Source organism: Microcebus murinus, chromosome 17, assembly GCF_040939455.1.
Source record: "Microcebus murinus isolate Inina chromosome 17, M.murinus_Inina_mat1.0, whole genome shotgun sequence".
Classification (NCBI taxonomy): domain Eukaryota; kingdom Metazoa; phylum Chordata; class Mammalia; order Primates; family Cheirogaleidae; genus Microcebus; species Microcebus murinus.
Window position 1 is genome coordinate 16930703 of NC_134120.1, and position 9024 is coordinate 16939726.

Consider the following 9024-nt stretch of genomic DNA (forward strand, 5'->3'; position numbering starts at 1 on the left):
GTGAACCCAGACAAAGCAATCAGGTCATTGGACCAATGTCGACCAAGGGAAGGAAGCTGGGAGGCTTCATTCTGGGATCTTCATCAATGAAGTTGAGCTGGACACACCCTACCAGGGATAACGCAACCTCCAGCAAAGTGCATCCACCCCCCCCAACATGCCCTTTTGTTCTTCCATTTGGCCCAGAGGCATGAGAAGCCAAGCACCCCCATCTTCTAGTGGAGTGTTGGGGTTTGCAAAGAGGGCAGGGCAGCATGGCAAGACATCCTCCAGAAGAGCGCTGGGGCATGCCTTGGGAACTGCCTGGGCTTTCAAACCCAGAGTCCAGTTTTGTCTTACTCCCAGCTGCCTTTCCCACGGGAGATGCCTCCCTGTCTGTGTGTAGATTGTATCATTTCAACAGTTAATGAAGAGAGAGGAAAGAGACAATACCAGCAGTTTAGGGACCTAGAGAGCATTTTCAAAGCCAATGTTCAAATGTCTCCAGTCACTACTCTCCAGTTCTCTTCCCAACAGAGCTGGGTATAGCTCTTGATATGATTGGAATTCCATACCCGCGCTTCCCCCCTCTGCTCTTGATCGAAGCCCAAAGGGCTCAATATATGGTTGTCTGAATCAATGGGTGGATGGATGGAGGAATAATTTTTCTCATGGATTATATCACTCCATCCGAACAACCTGGTGAGATACGCTAGTCATGCATTCCTCCCCTCTTGGCACATGTGCAAACGGAGCTGCAGGGGACCTGAAGACACCATCAGTCTGCGTGGAGGGTAACAGCAGATTAGAACTCACAGTGCTCTTTCCACTGGGTAGGAAAGATGAGAAGCATGGTAAGTGGATAGTCCACAGACTATATCTCGATTAAGTCCATTTTCAATTGATCATTTAACTGAGAAGTGATCAGCCTGCTCCCTCTGCTTGGGGTGGCCCCACTCCCTCCCAGTCTGCTCTCAAACTTTATTTTTATTTGAAATCTCCTGATTTTAAATATTTGACAGTGAATTCATCTTAAAACAAACAAATGGAGAAACAAACCATAACACCACGCAGGTCATAAAAAGCCATGTCCATCATGGGGACCCATCTGGCCACTGGTTCATGACATCTGGATTAAGTGACTTCTGAAACTCTGGAACTTTGCAGATCAGTGGGGATTGCTTGTTTCTCCTCTTGTGATGTGACATGTGCAATAGGAAGGGTCAAACGTAGATGCTCTCTGTTTTTAAGGCAACACTGCTGAAGCCTGGACCAACAACAGGTGGCGGGTGTTCTCAAGCTAATGGATTTTTCTCTAAGTCCATGGTGGGCCTTTGGCTGAACTCCCCGGTCATGTTTAACACCACTGTCTTACTCTTGTTCCCATCTCGCTGAGGGTGACCATGCCACCAATGTCCTCTGTCATACCCCAGTGCCTTCATGTGTGTAAATAAGGAGCTTTTCCTTCCAAACCAGAGAGACAGGGTGTACACTTGCACATCACAAAGCACGTATGTGCAGTAGAGTCTCAGTTATACAGGAAAGTGAGGTTCCAGAAATATTTTTTTTAAAAAAATGTGTAAGTCTGAGAAGGGTCACCAGATAATATCAGCTTTTACAGATTGGAGCTGCTCGGAGGGAGTCCATAAAACGCTCTTCACAGAGACTCAAAAGGAGTATTGATTTTTTTAGGAGCAGAAGGGGTCAAAATTACATGCCTTGCACAATGGCAGCCACCGCTCCGCCACTCTGGACCTTTCTAACAAAGAACAAAGTCAGGGAAAGGCAGAAAGATAGAGCCGGAAAGGAGAACAAAGAGGAAGGCATTGTCTGGTCCCGGCAAACCCTCCCCCGGACACAGCACTGAGGCGAGGGGAAGCTCTTCAGCAAAACCGGAACCTGGTTTCATGTGGTGGCTGCTGCAGTTGACAGCCACCTCCAGGGACCCGCTTTGTGTCTGCAGAAAGGCGGTGGGAAAGGTCACCACAGGGCGGGCTGTGGCCCGATGGCACTGGCAGCCAAAGATTTCCCAGGTTGATGCACCTGCTCCTGTAAGTACATAAAACGCCCAGAAGGCACCAGACGTTTTCGGAGTCTAGCGGGATGGTGCTGAAATCAGCACCGCAGGATCCAGATGGCATGGCATGCTTCCTGTTGCCAGAGCATGCTTGCTTGCTGCTGCCTTCTGCTGGGAAAAGCACAGGAAAATGGAAGGAAGGAAGGAGTGGCTTTTGTGCTATTGTAAAAGATGACCTAGCACCAATGGGAGAGGTCCCTGGCCCAAAGGGGTACAAGAAGGCACTCTTAGGAGGGGAGTAGGATTTATAATGGGAGGTCATTTTCCTGATGGCTGCATCCAGGAAGATATCGGATGCAGAAACAAGCAAAGCTCTGGGGGTTAGCAACAGAGCAGACAGCAAGCAGTGGCATCTTAACCCTTGCTGCTTCCTGGAAGTGGGGAGATCCTATTCCTTAGTTCTTCCTCCCTTCCAGGTTCTGTCCAGTCACCACCTAGACCCAATTCACCTGCAAAGGATGTAAGCATTGAGGCGGGGTGAGGCTCGAGAAGGCTGCTCTGGAGAGCCCCACAGGGCATCCTGCCTGCCTGCCAAGTTTGAACTGATGTTCCCAGGCCTGGGTGGAGATTCTGGGGACTGGAAGAGGAGGCGTGATGTAGTGGCGGACAGGAAGGGTAAGGGGAGGATGAGAAAGGCCCACATTGCTTGTGTTCACATTGCTTGTGGTGCCATCCTGCCTCTGAAACATGCCACCTCCCACATCCAGACTCCAGCCAATCCCACGAACAGCCCTGAGGAGGTGGAGCTCAGACCGAGGGTTCCCTCCAGGACTGCCCCACCATGTGGGAACTTCAAGGCTCCCAGCCCCTCATAGATGCCACGGAGCAGCGCTGGGCCATTAGGAAGGTCAGAGACAACGGGAAAAGGGCTAAGCTGTAAAGTAAGGCATTTGCTTAAAACAGAGCAGGGCCAGCAGACGAGGGCTGTGGTCATTCTGCTGCCTCCTGGCTAGAGAAGTCAGCCACAGGGTGATCCTGCCAGGCATGGGAGCCACAGGGATTAGGGTCTCAGGAGCTGGAAAAGAAGCAAGGAGACAAAAGGTACAAAAGACAGGCAGAAAGGGTGGCCATGGCTGTACAAAGAACTTTCTGCCCCAGCAGAGGCTCCTGAGAAAGCTCACGGCTTGACCCCTTACAAGAGCCTTGGTGGCACTTTTTCTAAAGCCTTGGTCTCCAAGCCCAGCATCCAGACATGGGTCAGATGCAGCTACTTGTTGGCAGGAGCGAGCCCAGGACAAGTGTCATCTGAGAGCCAGCCAGAGGCAGCCAATGCCCAAGGAGTCTGTATGTGTAGAATGACCGAGGCAACAAGGCACAAGTGGGGAGGATGAGTTGGCATCACAGACTCAATGCCTACAGGGAAGAATGGGGCCTGATCAGGTGAGAAAGCTCTAGAAGCAAGAATAGTTGAGTTTCATGTGGTGGCTGTGAGCGAAAAGTCTGACCCAGATACCAATTTCCCACACACTGAGCTCCCAAGATGGTCTGAGCATGTCTCTTCCCAGAGACATACTTGTACCCAGAGGTAGGGTCCTCAGGGCTTGATTAGGACGAGTCTGACCAATGTGGCCTTCTTCCTCCCAAGGCTGAGTCCCAGGGGAGGTTCTGCTTCCGATGGCCTGAAGGCAGAAGGAGCCCAAGGAGCCAGCCAAGCTCCTTCCCATCCCAGGGCTGTGTGAGTGGAGAATTCTCCTTAGCCTGGACATTAAGGAAAATGGTAACATGTCCATGATAACAAATCAGTTCAAGGATGGAGGAAGATTCAGGTTAAAGGTGAGACTTTTAAGAAGCTTCTATACAACAATAAATTCTAATCATCAGAGTTTCCTTCACTTTGTAAACTTTCACCAGTCAAATCCCCTTCCTATGACCCTGTCTCTTTCTCTCTCCTCCCACTTCCCTAATCATCCCTTTAGACTCAAGCATGAACTTGAACTAACATATTTATAAAGAGCAAAGTTTATTAATTAAGGTTATATTTACACTTCCATTATCAACCAATAGTAGTCTTCCATTAACTAAGTTCTCCTTTTGCGACGAGTCATCACTGTCGGTTGCTGAAAGATGAAGGGCTTCCGGTCCATGGAGCTGCCCCGGCTTGTTTGGGTCTTGTATTGGTGCCCACACCCAGCTCAGTGTTTTCTAACAACCTGACTCTCAAGAGGGCTCCAGACTCACCTTGGGTAATAAATGGTTTCTATCACAACAGCACCACCGACAGAATCCTAGGAAAAGATTTCACTAATGGCCCTGCTGGTTTACAGGGATTAGTCTAATCTTTCCCACCAGCAATTCTCTCTCCTCTGTCTACCAGGGATTCTCCCAGGCAGCTCACCACTCTCCTGAGCAAACAGTGGCCACAGGAAGGAAGGAAGCTTAGAGAGACTTGTTCAAGTTTGAAAACAGAACATAGAGAAGGCATGTTTATCCTGCAAAAGATCCTCTGTGTAAAAAGATGGAAAATGGAGCTTTGCCCTTTTTTCAAATTCCAAAGCCTCACTCTGGGTTTATCCACTTAACAATGGAGTGAGGCTCTTCTATATAGAAAAGGACTTCTTTATGTCATGGAGCTGGGGCAAGACCCCAGCTTGCACTCCTCAACTCTATAGGCTTGTTTTCACCACACTGTATGTTCTTACAAAATGGAAGCTGGCCAGGGAGGATGCGACCCCTCAGACACTAGCAGGACCTTAAATCAAGACCTCACATATCTCAGCAAAGAGAAGCTTGGGAATAGTAGGGAAAAGCTACACTGGACATTAGGATAGTAAATGCTCTAAAAAGGTGCATAGGTTCATTAACATTTTCTCTCCAGCCTTAACTCATCCAATGATCCATTTTATAAATGAAGAAACTAAGGTTTCGAGAAGTTAAAAGATTTTCCCAAAGTCACCCAGCTAGTTATCTGACTAAAATAAAGATCTTAGGACCCGACCCCCAGGCCAGTATTCTCTGCCAGTGTCCTCCCATGTCCCATGGGTCCATTTCATAGCATGCACTTATTTCTGCTTCTTGCCACCTTGAGAAAAGAGGGATGCAGATTGTTTAAAGAAAAGCAATAGTGGGGACCTAGTAGTTCCACTTCTAGGATGTTACCCTGCTGATGTATTCTCACATGTGTGACAAAACATGTATGAGATTATACTTTACAGCCTTGTTTTGCAACAATTAATGCTTGGAAACAATCTAAGTGTTCACCAATAGGGGATTATTGATATTAAGTTATGGTATATCCATTCAGTAGACTACTACACAGTTATTAAAAAGAATGGTAGGTATAATGAAGTGTATGTACTGATGTGAAAGACCTGCAAGACACAATTTTAAGCAAGATACACAACAGTATGCGTGGTGTGCTTCAATTTTGCAATGTGTGTGTGCTATTTGCCTATATAGAATCCATGTTAGGACTATTCTAGGAATATCTAGGGTGCTGCAAATAGCAGTTGCCTTTGGGGTATTGTTTGAAACGTAGTAGGTACTCAATGAATACTTGATATTGGAGGGACAACGTCCACCCTGGCTAACACTGGCTTTCCACCAAGCATAAACTAGAAGTCTATATATCCAGTTATTCTTATTCCCTAACATTGACACCAGGGCCCAGGGCAAGATTCCCAGACTTTATGGAGTGCATGTCCATTTGTAGCAAACATCTTTGCTAACTGATGCATCCACCTGGGTTATAGCAAAGCAACAGGAAGCTCAGCTTCTAGAGCTGGAGCACTTATCATAGTTCATAATGCCAGGAGGAGAAATCCACCAGCCACATTTGCATCCCACAGGAATACTTAAAATGTTTCCTAGACACCATCTAACGGGAAATAATACTCTCTTCGGTAAAAAAAAAAAAAAATACAGGAAAAGTGGCCCAAAGATCCCAGTAGAAAGACAGGCTCCCTTCTCAAAAAATCACAGGAGAGAGCCCAAATCAGAAACATCTTTTTTAATGTATAAATTTTTATCAAAGAAACATACGTCTTCATGCTGGTGAGATCAATCCCTTTGGGGACCACACCTGGACATCCCACTCCCTTTGGGGACCACACCTGGACATCCCAGCATCTAGGCTCACCATGCCCACCACAGGCTGCTGGCTCTGAACTCCCCTTCCTATGGACTCCTCTCTCTTCTCCACAATGACAACTAGGTAAGAATAGAATGAATGAAATATACTAACAGGTGGATACACGGTAATAACTGCATGGTTTATATTTTCCAAGTGTTGAATATTTTATTAGGAGCAAACTTACAATGAAGACCTTACACCAAAACTAACAGTAGCCAATAAAAAATAAATAAATAAAAATAAAAATATAATTACAAAAACAAGAGTAGCCAATACTTTCGTGGCACTTGCCAGGTTCCAAGCACAATTCTAGGTACTTTACCAAAACTAATCCATTGAATCTTCCCAACAACCCAAGGAGGTCAGCAATGGTGTGCACAGTATCACAAGCAACCGTCCTCACTCTGCAGGTGAGAGGACTGAGGTTAATTAAGTCTCCACAGGTCCACGTTTAATAATTGGTGGAGCCAGAACTGGAACCCAGAGGATCTGGCTCTGAAATCAAAGCTTTAACCACACTGCTGGAGATCAGTGGGAGGCTTTGAAGGCTGAGATAAGCTAGTAAAGAGATAGCTTATATTCCTGAAAGCACAGCAGTCAGAGCTGACTGGACTCCCTCCTGCTCCAAACACATAGAAGCACTGGATAGCACATAACTATAAATTTATAGCCAAGCTGACAAAAAAGAAAGCAGGCAAGCTCCCCAGGTGCCAGAGACATAAAAAAGAATACCAAGTGGGGCCAAAGGTGCCAGACAGAGCAGGGGTTTCTTGGTCCTGGGCTCTGGTCCCCATGGCTGGTACAGAAACAGCACATGGGGCCTGCAGCCCACGTTTGCTTGGTAGAAGGAGTGAACCTGAGGTCCGGCCTCTACCCAGGCCTTGGGAAAGCCTGCCTCCTCCACGGAAAAGTGGCAAAGAGACGTACCATCTGCCTGGGTGAAGGAAAAACTGTCTCCCCATGACCTTGCCATCCCAAGACTGAACTTCCCATAGAGGTGAAGTCCAAACATAAGCCACCTGTGTGGTGGCCCATTCCAAGCTAAGGTATTAATACAAACTATTCACAAAACAATGGGCCCCAGTGCTCACAGCAGAGGCAAAGGCAAAACCTCTTTGTCTGTAACTGTCCCGCCACCCAGGACAAAGGGACTCCTGCAGGAAAAACAACCACCACTGAGAAGCCAAAGGCCTAACATGATATGAGAACAGGAGCCAGCCCAGAGGGACAGCGGACGGCACTCCTGGTGCTCCTACTCTCAGTGTTTTCATCAGCACGCTCCTGTTGTGGCTTCTCATTCGTCTTCCGCACCGGCAGGTAGCCCAGTGTTGGGGTCCTGTTTGTCACTGCTTTATCCTCAAGGCCCAGGACAGTGGCAGGTGCATACTGTGGCAGACGCATACAGGCATCCAGTAAATATGGATTGCACATTGATAAAAGCAGCCATACATATTGTTTATGGCGATGCCATAGATGATGTATGAAACCTGGGTAGCATCAGGAGAGAGGCTCCTCCGGGAGGAGACGGAAGGCAAAGGTGGTGCTGGAGGGAGATGAGCTTCCAGCTCTGTCTATAAAGGTTTACTTCTTTAAATAGCGATCAGAAGCTTTATGGCAAAATATTAACATTTGTTATATCTGGGTGGTGGGTACTTGGGCATCTTATTCTCTGTGCTTTTCTGTGTGTTTGTTGTGTTTCACAATTTAAAAGAAAAACAAAGAAAGGAGGGTATTTGCAGAATGAAGGAGCCTCTGATCCCACCACCAGGCCTGGAGGCCGCCCTGATCCCACATGTGCATCCAGACCTGCCCGGATTCAGTCCAGCAGCCCAGGGACAGGGGTGCCCGTTTGCATTCGGACCTTTTGACTGCAGAGGTGGGTAGCAAGAGCGTGCAAGGCTGAGTGGCGGCTCCCCCCACGGCTGCGCCTCAGGTGCCACGGGGAAGGAGGGATGTATAAAACCGCCCCTCGCAGAGCTCCCTGCAAAACTGCAGGAGTCCGATTAAAGACGCCAGGGCACCTTGCAACCAGCTAGGGATTTCTGCCAAAGTGGAGCCGAGCCCTGGATCCCGCCCGCCCCGGGAGCCTCAGCAGGCAGAGGAAAGCGCACCCCCTGCCGGGCGCCTCCGGGGGCCGGGGTCACCGGAGTCGCCTGGGGCCACAACAGGCTTGCCAAGTGACCCGAGCTCAGGCCCACACAGCTGCCCGCCTCGGGGTCTTCCAGAAGCGCTGGGAGCGGAGGGCTGGAGGTGCAGTGCGCCCAGTCCCCGTGAGATGGGGCGGGGGCCGGGGTGGGGGTGGGGCGGGGGCCGGGGCGGGCCGATGTCCCGGAGGGACCCTCGCGGGGTCTGGCTCCGCTCCGCACCGCAGCACAGCACGCAGGAACCGGGAGCCAACGCCCCCTCTCTCTGGCCATTCCCTCCTCCCCTCCTCAAACTGGGCCACCAGAAAAATGAGCCCCTCCGCTCACGTGATCTCCCTGGGCCTTAATGATGCTGACTTTCTCCTTGCAAATGATCGCTGGTGGAGCCAGCCGAGTAAACCTTTGCTAAGTGCTTACGCCACTCAAGCACCTGGCCCAGGAGATGCAAGCAGCTCTGCCCAGTAGAGTTCTAAAACGCAGGCCACAAAGTGTCAGCCTCATATGTCATTTTTAATGTTTCTAGTAGCTGCATTAACAAAAGTGCAAAGAAACAAGTAAAATTAATTTTTTAATTAATAGACTTTTTAAAAAATCAGTTTTTGGTTTACAGAAAAATTGGCAGGAAGTACAGATTCCTATATACCACCCCCCAAACACACACACACACACACACACACACACACACACACACACTTCCTCCTGTTAGCATATTGCATCAATGTGGAAGATTTGTTACAACTGATAATACATTGTTA